The following is a 12,122-nucleotide window of genomic DNA, read 5'->3' as shown; positions in this document are numbered from 1 at the left end:
CCAAAGAGAGAGCATATAATCCCTTGAGAATAAATTCAGAGCCTATGTATTTGTGCAGCCTTGAGTGTGCTGTTTTCAAATCTGAAAACTAGCTGGAGCCATACAAAAAGTTAATTTTGAGTCCCCATCAGAGGAAGTAGTTGAAACATTTGTGAAGTCTCTGTCGACCACATACTGCAGAAACTCAACAAGGAGTTGCAAGAATCGCTTAAAATCAGCTTCTTATCTATGTTTATGCCTGTAAGGATCTGTCTTTTGTCTCAGATATGCACTTGCAGTCTGAGTCTTTGTGGCATGAAGGGAATGCAATTTTAGGAAATGTGAGCTTATTAAGAAGTTCTTGTGGTCAGAGATTGGAGAATAGGCTGAACTATTTGTTCCTCCTGATACTGGCAAAGGAAATAAATGATAGTGATGCCGTGGAGCCTTGAAAGCAAGAAACAAATAATTTACACAGAGATTCAATCATGCTGGCAAGCTTCAATAAAAAAATCTGTCATAGAATGATTGCTTGAAAGAGTGCCTGCAGGATGGTACAAAAATGTAAATAAAATAACTTTGTTTAATAAATTCACCAAAGAAATAAATACAATTCATATCTGGAGAAGAACGTGATGTAGTAGACCATTACATGTAACTTGGCCATCGGATCTCAAAGGAAGGAGATACAACAAAGGGAATTGAATGGCATATTAAATGTGGTTGGGAGATATTTGACAAGCTGTGTAATTTTTAAGAACAACCTCCCTTCCCCTATGCCTGCAGAGAAACGTTTTCGATCCGGGTGTGCTACCTGCTCTAAGATATGCCGGTGAAACATGGACCCTAACCTCACAATCGATACAAAAGCTACGAGGCTCCCAAAGAGCCATGGAAAGGGACATGCTCGGCATCACGAGACAAGGTGGAAAGATTTGCACATGGATTAGAGAACAAATGGAAATATACGATGCCATCAAGAATTGAGATGGGAATGGGCTGGTCACATAACAAGAAGGGGAGAGGGCAGGTGGACCAAGGCAGTCACAGAATGGATCCTACTTGATCAAAAGCATCCATGAAAGACATCTAAACGACATCAGCAAGTGTTGGCCAAAGAAAGTTCAGGACCATCTTGGCTGGAGACAGGCGGACAGGCGGACGTGGACAGACAAGGGCTAGAACGATGAAATAACTTCTCAGAAATTATCATTTTATTGCTCTTATCCTTGTTCTGGGTGTAAATAATAAGGGTTTTCCTCTGTTCTCCTGCATCTTTCCTATTCTTTTCCAACATTTAATAGGAGAGCTGCCAGACCTTCTCCAATGCCGTTGCTTCCACCTTATATTGCAATCTATTTTTTATGAGCCCAATAAAACCACGGCTGGCGTTTGCTTGCAGAATTAAAGGGACAGTGACATTTCTTCTCCCGGAGAGCCATCGGTTTCTGCGCTCCTTCCCAGGGAGATGAGTCTACAAAGGGAGATTAATCTGAGGGCCGTGAATGAAACGAGCATTTTAACACTCCGGAGACTCAGAGGGAAGGCAGGAGCTCTCCAGAAACTGCACAGCGAAGCAGGTTTCCTGCAGCCCTTCTGAAGGGGCCCTCGGCTTGGAAAACGCTAAAATTGCCTCGGATAAAACGCCTTTCATTATTTTATACAGAGCATTATTCACAAAGAGCTAACTCATTGGACTTTGCCACTCGGTCTCTGGGTGCCAGTTTCAGCAGAGATTTTTCAGGAATAAAACACGCACATGAGGAACGGAGAGGAGAAATAGACGTGGCCTCTCATGTTTGCTTTGATCCGGAAGATCAAATATAAATGGCTGTTTTTGGCCCTCAGCAAGTCCTCGATCCACGATCCTTTTTATCCCTTATCCCTCTTTACTCTTTCTTTCAGTTGCGTCAAGGAACTAACTCTGTGTCCATAATACAGGGAGTCCTCAACTTGCAACAGCTCATTTAGTGGCCATTCAAAGTTAAAGCAGCACTGAAGGAAGTGACTTATTTTTCACACTCGCAATAGTTGCAGCATTCCCAGCGTGATCAAAATTCAGATGCTTGGCAACAGACACCTTATTTATGCCGGAGCCCTGGGGTCACATCCTTTTGTGACCTCCTGACAAGCAAAGTCAATGGGCAAGCCAGGTTCACTTAACAACCGGATTACTCTCTTAACAACGGTGGCAAGAAAGATGATAAAAGGGAGCCAAATTCACTCAATGATTGTCTCACTTAGCAACAAAAACTTTGGGCTCAATTGTGGTCATAAGTCAAGAACTTTCCTTGCTCTCTTTCCCTGCATTGCTTTTCTTTCCCCTATAAGCCAAACTTTCATTTGGGGATCTCAAGGACCGACTGCTAAACCTCCCTGCCCGATCTCCCGTCCTGGAACCTGCTCCTTACAGGTGGCATTTTCACAAATACGGGATCCATAATTGCTTCTCGGGTTGAATAAACTGCAGGTTTGCTAGAAAAATTCCAACCGCTTGATGTCCGATCCAGGAGCGCCAGTCAACAAGGTCCACGAGGCCCTGATGGACAGAAGTCAACATGCAAATCCCATGAATAAATGGTTGAGAATGAACAGTTTTGAATAGTTAACAATAACAAAAATGAAACATTTGCACAAAGTGTAAATGCCAAACTCTACTTGATTTTCTTTTTTAAAAAACCCTGAGTTATTTGGTACCTCACAACAAGGTCTTCCCTTGCCTTGAATTATTCAATTTAGTTGTACTAGAAATGCTGCGTTAATTGTGTGCAAACCTGCAGGGCAGAATTGTCTGCAGGATATGGTAAAATAAGCTAAGAGGGCAGCCGTGATGTTGCAGTCGAAGTCCCAGGGGTTGGACTAGATGACCTCTAAGGTTCCTTCCAACTCTGTTAATCTGTTAAATCCTCTTGTTCTTTTTCATGTGCAGTGCAACCATCTTGACTTTTTTTATCATATCTTGAAGGCTGGATATGGGTTGGAAACTAATCTAAGACACGCTCAATTTTGTCCGTTTGTATTCCCACTCATAGATGGGGACGTGCAGATATATCCACCCCCTGTTCGTATCGCTCTTGGTATAAAAATGAGTGACAGGAATCACAACAATGGAGGACCGCAAGCTGGCATTTCATGCACCAAATCTTGAATATCAAGCATCTCAGTAACTGGCAATTACTTATCCTTCTAATTTGTTATTTATATGGAACCTGTGAACCACCTTAAGGACTTCAGATTTGATGAGGTGCTTCCTGCCCATTCCAGAGATGTATCTGGACGGACAAGGCTTCAGAGGCAGGGTCTCATGTGGTGTGCAAAAGTACATCAGTGCATGAACAAAAGCCCTTCTCCCCGAGGCTGCCCTCCTCTTCCAGCTGCTTAGAACAACAGCTATGCCTTCGGTGTGCATGGATCAAATAGCGCACTCTGCAAATGAATGCGTTTTCCAGTCAAAGAGTACAGTCAACGGTGACCACATGAGCTGTGTGACCAAACTGATATCCAAACATTTATTTGCTGAGAGAAACAAACCCCCTAACAAAGGACTGACATCAGCGCAGTGGGAGATAGGGAAAAACCACACGTCAACGAAGGGGAAATCGAGGGGGCTCGGATGGAATCAGGGGTTGTCCTTGTTTCCTGAACATCCCAGTTCAGAAGACCTGTCTTTCTGCAGAGCAGCTCACGACATCACCGGCATATGGTTGTGTGTTTGTGTGCATGGATTTGTTCCAAGAACAGATTGTAATCTTATTCGGCACTATCAGCAACAGGAAAAGGAAATTACCCCAGCATGCTGCTAGGGCTCCTTTTCTAACGTTATGACAAAAGACAAATAATTGATATTTCAGAAACAATTGAGAAAAGCTGCGTAACACATGCCTGCTTTGAATTTCACGTGGAAGTTTATGCCTGAAACAAGCCGGGTCTCACACAGCAGACATAGATGGGGAGGCATTCTTCTCTTTCTTAGCACCAATAGACAATTGGAATAAAAATGAAAAGTTGTGTAGCTCTGTACAAGACATCGTGACATTCAGTTACTTTGGGTTTGGTAGCATGCAGTTCATATATATCATACAAAGCCAATAAACATTGAAATCTTGAGCTACAGAATAAGTTACCCAACTTGTTTAATATATAAATTACCCATCCTATTCTATCTGATGTTGATAAAGATGGAAAACCCCATCAATTCCAAGGATCACAATCAAGGTAGACTACTAGACACTATCTATGATTTGCTGACATAGCAAGTGAAGATAGCCAGTCCACAATTCTGGGGAAGTTGAAGTCCACGCATCTTACATGGCCAGGATGGAGAAATACTGCTGTGGAACATAACAATGGTGGAAGGTGTTGGTTCCACCACTTGTGGGGGCTTAGACAAAAGGGAGTCTCTGAAGAAGAAGCATTGATGAAGTCCTTTCTCGTACCTGTGGTCCAGACCTTGAATGCTTTGCCATTGAGAACATCTTACCATCTCAGAGCAAATGAAGAAGAGCCAAAATATCCAGGGTTAGCAATTACAATGCCCCAAATCCTGATGCTCCTTAATAAGTCTTGCCTTCATAATGCAGAAGCCAAAGACTTAGGGTCACTCCAGGTGGTCAGAGAGCAAAGCTGGACAAAGCTATCCTTCAGTCCTGAATTCCAGCAGGGCAGAGAGGCACAAGGGTAGACAAAGGTTAGCATGAACCTCCCCTGGAAAACAATTTCCCCCAATTTATTTCTCTTGGGAAAGTTTCAGATTCAACTTTTTCTGAGCCCAGCTAAGTGGGTGACTTTATTAAATTACGGCACTGCCAGAATGGCCTGGTTTTCCTCATTCCCTCCAAAGGCAACTTTCCTAGGACTGCACGGCAATTACTCTGCTGTAATATGATTACCTGTTAGCCCAAGAAGAGTTGGATGGTTTAATTTAAGTGGGAAACGTCATGTAAGGCTACTTATTTGCATCACCTTTTGTTAACACAGCACAGAGATGAAGCAGTTGGCTTTGTCAGGACACACAACCAAGGAAGAGGCTGGCAGGAGTGAAGAGTCCTTTGCGGAAAGCTTCTTCAATAGAAAAGAGGCTCATTCAGTTGAAAAGCACCGAGCGGCTCTTCTTCTCACCCTGAGCCAAAATGGTGGGAATCTCTGGGACTTGACTTTATGTTTTAAAACCAGCTATTTTCAAAGTTCTGATTTGAAGGGGAAGAACATGAGATGCTGTGACTCTCTGTGTTTGTGATTATTGCCTGAACTAGAGCATACAAAACCTTTGCCAGACCTATCCTTGACTACTGCTCACCTGCCTGGAACCCCCACTGCATTTCGGACATCAAAACCTTAGAGAGGGTCAAGAGGTATTTCACAAGAAGAGGACTCAACTCCTCTGCTCCTAATAAAATCCTGTATATCACCAGGCTTGAAATGTTAGGCTTGGGTAACCTTGAACTACGCCGTCTACGTTCCGACCTGAGCTTAGTGCACAAGACAATCTGCCACAACGTCCTCCCTGTTAATGACTACTTTGACTTCAACCGCAGTAACACAAGGGCTATCCACGGATACAAACGAAATGTCATCCACTCTAATCTTGATTGCAGGAAAAGCGATCTCAGCAACAGAGTAGTAAATGTGGGGAACACCCTACCCGATCCTGTAGTTAGTTCCTCTAATCCCCATTACCTTTGACCTTAATCTGCCTCCCGTTGACCGTACGTGTTTCTTAAGAGGTACGTAAAGGGGCCAGGCATAAGCACACCAGCGTGCCTACCGTCCCTCTCCTACTGTCCCCATTTATATGTCCTCTTTTTATGTGTTCATGGCTATGTTTTCCTTATTTATATCCATTTATTTGTGCCATTTTTCATGTATTTTCCTACATGTTTCTCTGTACTTGTTGACAAATAAATACATAAATAAACATTGATTGATGTGAGATTGAGGAACTATGAGATTAATGTTACCCCTAAGTATATTTTGAGAGTGTTTCTGTATTCTTTCTCTTTTAAAATGAGAGGACTGCAGATGGAGCTGGTGCTGGTAAAATCCCTGGTGTGATTGTGTGGTTGATTGTGTTGGGATCAGAGTGCCGGATTAGTCCAATTCAGCCTCTGACTTTGTCCTGTTAGGTTCTTGTGGAGGAATAGGAAGAAAAGAGAAGTCAGGGAGCACTAAGTCTCCCTCATCTTTAAAGGAAGCCAGATGAATTTTTGAGTTCACAAAATTACTGACATCTTCACTTATGTCAAGAATACCCAGGTAAGGCCTTTCGCTTGTGGCCACATGACTCCAGACATATGTTATTCCCATCCATAACATTCTCCGCAACAGCCTGTCAAATTGTAAGAGCAACGGCATGCTATTAAACATGAATGCAACATCTGTTAATCATTTATTAACCTTTGAAAAACCATGGAACCTCCGTATCAAATGTGTCCATATTTATAAATCAATGCTTGGATTTTCCTGATTAGACAGATAATAACCATTGGAAAAAAATGAAAAAAATTAAAGTGATTTATTCACCACTAAAAGAAGAGTGAAACTAAGCCAAGGAAAATGCTATGCAATGGTTACCATGGTAGTTGTTCCCCAAGGAATTAATATATATATTAATATGTATGTATGTATGTATGTATGTATATATATATATATATATATATATATATATATATATATATATATATATATATATATATATATATATATATATATATATGTTTGTGTGTGTCTGTGTCTGTGTCTGTGTGTGTGTTGCATTTGTACTGATAAATAAATAAAGGGAGACTAGTATAGATCTATTTCGAGCTAATTAGCTCTCATAAGCTAGCCATACCCTTACTGGGATTTGAACCCGGGCTGTATATATCTTAAGCAGGAGTCTTAGCCACTAAGCCACGGGCTCTCTTCCTTATCAGTTGAGCCAGGGAAATAAGTATGTATTTGTGTTACAACCCCTGGTATGCCGAAATATGGGAGGAAGGTCACTACTCCCTCTTTCTGTCCTTCGGCTTATCACAGAAGACCATGCATGCAGAAAACCATACATACGTACGTACGTACATACATACATACATACATACATACATACATACACACACACACACACACACACACACACATACACACACACACACACACACATACACATACACATATACATATATACATACATACACACACATACAAAAGTTGATTTCATGCACAATTGCAATAATAAAAATCATTTAAATTTGCCCGGGAGTAAGCTTTATTAAATCATGTTGTGATTTAAAACTTAATAAACTTATTTAGCACTGTATTATTAATAAAAATGAAATTTTATTAGATCTCATAGGAATGTTTGTTGTACTGTAATTCCTTTTACATTGATAGGTAAGATCAGCCCAAGACATTTATATCTAATGGTATAAAGCCTGTTTGGTGTGGTTGTTAAGGCATCAGACTAGAAACCAGGAGACTGGGAATTCTAGTCCTGTCTTAGGCACGAAGCCAGCTAGGGGACCTTGGGTCACTCCCTTTTTCTCAGCCCTAAGAAGGAAGCAATAGCAAATCACTTTTGAAAAATCTTGCCAAGAAAATTACAGAGACATATCTAGGCAGTCTCTAAGAATTGGATATGATTGAAGAGGGGAAAAAATCCAATGAAGGTCAGAACATATATCAAGAGGTAACGTGACAGATCTGTACACTGGGGAAACAAAACAACCACTTCACAAACACATGGCACAACATAGGAGAACAAACCCATCAGGACTCGATTCAGCAGTCCATCTGCATTTACAAGACAAAAGCCACTCTGTCGAAGACAGCAAAGCCCACATTTTGGACAGAGAGGACCACTGGTTTGAAAGAAGAGGGGTCAAAGAGGCCATCGATGTCCAAACTGAGCAGCCCTCCTTCAACAGAGGGGGGGGGATATGACATCATCTATCTCCAGTTTACAACACAGATCCTTTCAGCAGATCCAGAAGATTCCAAGTCCATTTGCAATACTCAGGTGATCCTGATGAGACACACAAACCTCCAGGTGGTCTCAATGACTCTAAAAAGAATGCAAATGAATGAATGGATGGATGGATGGATGAATAAATACAGAGTAACATAGCAGGAAGGGAGCTTCGAGATCTACTAGCCCAACTCTCTGCTCAAGCAGGAAGCCCTATGCCGTTTCAAACAAATGGTTGTCCAACCTCTTCTTAACCCCCCCCCCCAAAGGCTTCTGGGGGGCCTGGGGGCATTTGTTCAGGGGTCAGGACTATGGACACTGTTCACATTCCTCCTCCTTTCTGCAGTGAACTTCTGCATATTCTGCACATTAAATGCCTTGAAATCAGAATGTTGAACAAAGAACCAGAAATAAAGCCAACACTTGGGAATTCTATACAATACACACAGAAGATTATTCCTTGTTTCAATTTCATATAGATGAGTCATAAATCAGGATAAGGTGCTTAGACAAAAATCTCATTATAAATACAGTATATTTATGTAACACATGTGGAAATGTAAGCATACAACTATTTTATCAGAAAGAACCTGGGGTGGGGGGGGGGGGGAGAGACTTGGTTTCCAGACACAAAAGAGTGTGAAATGGTTCTACGATCATAGCTGATACATTTCTTTAACTCAGAAGGTTTTCATAATTTCCCGGGATAAGTATCATGAGTTTCACTGGATGAATGAAATGCAAGGCAATTATGCACTTCATGATTGGAACCAGACTTGAAAATATGGGCTAAGATTTGCAAGAGCAGGACAAGGGGACAATATCTCTGCTACAGAAGCAAGGACCATTATCTCCTGTCAACAGATCCTGGATGTCAGGTTGTGGTCAGTTCATGGTTAGAAACCCCCACTCTGGAAAGAAAACCCCAGAAATCCAAATCACACAGCCCAACATCTGTGGCACATAAAAATAGATGGTAAGAAGAGCAACTTGACCTTTCATTGCATCCTAGAAAAATCCCCCTGGGACACAACCTGGCTTCTACCCCACCACGATGCCAACACCTGAGGCTACGAGGTTGTCCACTCCCCAAGAATGAGGCCCCAGGGACACCCACCATCCACAGAGGAAAGTCATGGGTAAAAGCACGGTGGGCAATCCAGATGTTTTATATCGCAATTCCCCAATTTTTGTCAACTGTTGAAGACTGAAAAGTATTGATGTCCAAATTGTTTGAAGGATAGCAAGCAACCTGACTCTTGGCTCAAAAGCAAAATTAAAACTTTTGGTCTCCATGCATTTAAAAATATTTGTATAAGACTGCTATATTTTCAAGATCTATATATTTCTGCATAAAGTGCCCACAATTATATTGATGCCTGTGTTTATTTAATATACTGAAAGTGACGGTGCCTTTTCAAAAGTATTTCATAAATACCGGCTCTACGTATCTTGTTCATCTAGGAGGAGAAAAACCATGAAGTATCTTTTTTTTTAAATTATGGAAATTGAGATTCCTTTAAAACACTTGCACAGTTAGATCATGTAGATCAGGGTGTCAGACACACACAATGGCTACAGAAATGTTTTCCTCCCCTTTCCTCCCCTTAAATGTTAATGAGGCTGTTTTACTGCCATAAAATGCATCTGCTGAATCTACAGAACAAATGTGGAAGAAATTAGAAAGAGAATGTACACAGCAATGTACACAGTGGGGGGGTGGTTAAAGTGAAGAATATTGTCAGAAACTAGTGTAAAAATTTACAGAGGCTGGTTTGTAAGGTTCCTTCGAAAATAGTTTGATCTTATAGCTTTTCATTTATTTTGTAAACTATTTCATATTTAAATAGTTCAGGTGTGCCTGCTCTTGTAGTGGATCATAAAAGCAAAAAATTCATTGAGGTGGATTGCATAGTAGAAAATCACAAGGTTTTCCCCAGAGAAAAGAGAACATTTGTTATTTTAAATGTGACCCCAATAAAGTTTAATTGGTACTGTATATTGAATTGGTTTTGTGTTAGGTAAACTTTAGCTGGACTGAAATTCTGTACTAATTTAATTTGCCTTCTAAATTTACCTGTTTGAGACCCCATGATGTATGCGTCTGTAGGTTTTGTATGCGTGTGTATCACTTCGTATCAGTTCTCTCATCTAAAATGTATATATGAGCTTTGAAATAGCTGCAGCATCGTAGTCCTGAAAGCCACAGAAACACTTATTTGGAAAATTGTAATTCCCACCCCAGGCCCCCAGGCCCCCAGGCCCCCAGGCCCCCAGGCCCCCAGGCCCCCAGGCCCCTATATGGTTAACATACTGGCTGCTGGGATTTCCATTTGACTTCACTGGGACAGCAAAAGAGAAGAAAAAAGAAGATTCTTAATGTGGGGCATCTAGTTTTCAGCATTTTCTTCTACATTTCAACATCATCATTTAATGGATATTAACTAAAATAGCTAATCACTTAGTTGTGGAGTGAAATTGTCCCCTACATTCCCCCCATATATATATTCCCATGCAAAAAGAGGGGTGATATTTGCTGCACCACCAGCAAAATACCTTCACCCAGGGTGATAAAGCCACCGCACCAGTAGACTATGTCCACAGAGATGGAGAGATGCGCCATCTTCTTAGTTTCAAGCTGTGGGGCATCTATGTACTTTGGAATATCTGGAGGAGCTTAGATGTCTTCAAGGATGCACAAGTTCCAAGCCATCGTTTTTCATTATGAAAAGCTTGACTGTTTTTGGGGTAATAATAATTTTTAAAAGACCAACCACATGGCACACTCTGCCATACATCAAAAACATTTTGGAAGCTGTAGAACGCAGCTTCCGTGATCTGCAAGTGGGCATTGCAACCACCCAGAGGCTGCCATATGAAGACAAATTATGCATGGCAAAGATCACTTGGAGGTGGGAGATACTTCCAATGTAATCTACCGGATCCCCTGCATGGATTCTCCCTGTGACCTTGTAGGAAAAACAAGGAGGAAGCTAGCCACCAGATTGCAAGAACACAAGCAAGTGGCCAGACAAGGAGACCCAAACTCATTGGTGGCCTCACACTGCATAACAGTAGGGTATTTTTAAGTCCCATTGACCTTTCCTTCAGTCTTATGCTGTGGTTTTTCCTGTTTTGTTTTTGTAGTCCTGCATTGCACATCCGAGAGATGGGGTTCTTAGATGCAAAGGAACTTCCTTATTTCAGAGTGACACATTCAATTTTGCAGCTGCTAAAATGGTTGGATGAGGCACCCTATAAAGACCATGCACAGAAGATCCCAAAGCACGTAGTCTAGTAGAGAGAAGGTCCCTGAAGATGGGCTTTAGCACCAGTCCAAAAAATTCAGAAGATAAAGCTTTTGGTGCCAGTGACTGACTGAGACTGGATCCTGCAATGTTGTCCTGGGACACCTAGATTTCCCTTTATTTATGGGGGACAAAAAATGGTTAGCTAAAATCCCTTTGGCCTGGCAGTGAGTTGTGCCTTCCAGAAAAGCCCCAGAAAAGGTGAGATCCCTGGAGGGCAGGAAGGGGGAAACGACAGAGGGATCATAGCAGAGCCCAAGAGTTTGCCCGGAGCAGATTGTGCAACAAAGGGAGAATCAGGAGAGGCTGATGACAACCCAGACTTAGAGGTAAGGAAGGAGGGAAGACAAATCCAGGAGAAGCCGAAGGGTGAAATGGCAGCACAGAGAGAGAGGAGCCCTGGAGGACAAAGAGAATTTAAAAAAAAAAACAAAGAAAAGCTTGGTTTATGGAATAAGTGGGATCCACTAAAGGAACTGCCAGTGTTTCTCAATTCATTTGTTGTCATATATACATGGGAAGGAAAAAAAACCGGAACTTGTTTGTTACCTAATGTTTGTATTTTTGCTCTGTGCTGGAAGGAAGGCCTCTGATGGGGAATGGAGAGAGACATCATGTTTCCTTGGGAAAAAAATTCTGTTCTTGCTAGGCTGAAAATTGAAGCAGGGAGAAGTCCATAAAAAGTTTATACCACCTACCTGGAAAAAACCACCAAATCCAAAATAAAAGCCTCTCCCATCAGTTAAGAGATCCAGCAAAAAAACATCCCCAGAGAGAAATCTTCCAGATGCCCCAAACTCTATGGCCTTCCCAAGATACACAAAGAAGGAATACCACTCAGGCCCACAGTCAGCTCCATAGGCTCATCTCTACAGAATCTTGCCAAGTTCCTC

Source organism: Natrix helvetica, assembly GCF_964273705.1.
Source record: "Natrix helvetica genome assembly, chromosome: 6".
In the NCBI taxonomy this organism is placed as follows: Eukaryota; Metazoa; Chordata; class Lepidosauria; order Squamata; family Natricidae; genus Natrix; species Natrix helvetica.
Note: the sequence above shows the minus strand (reverse complement) of the source record.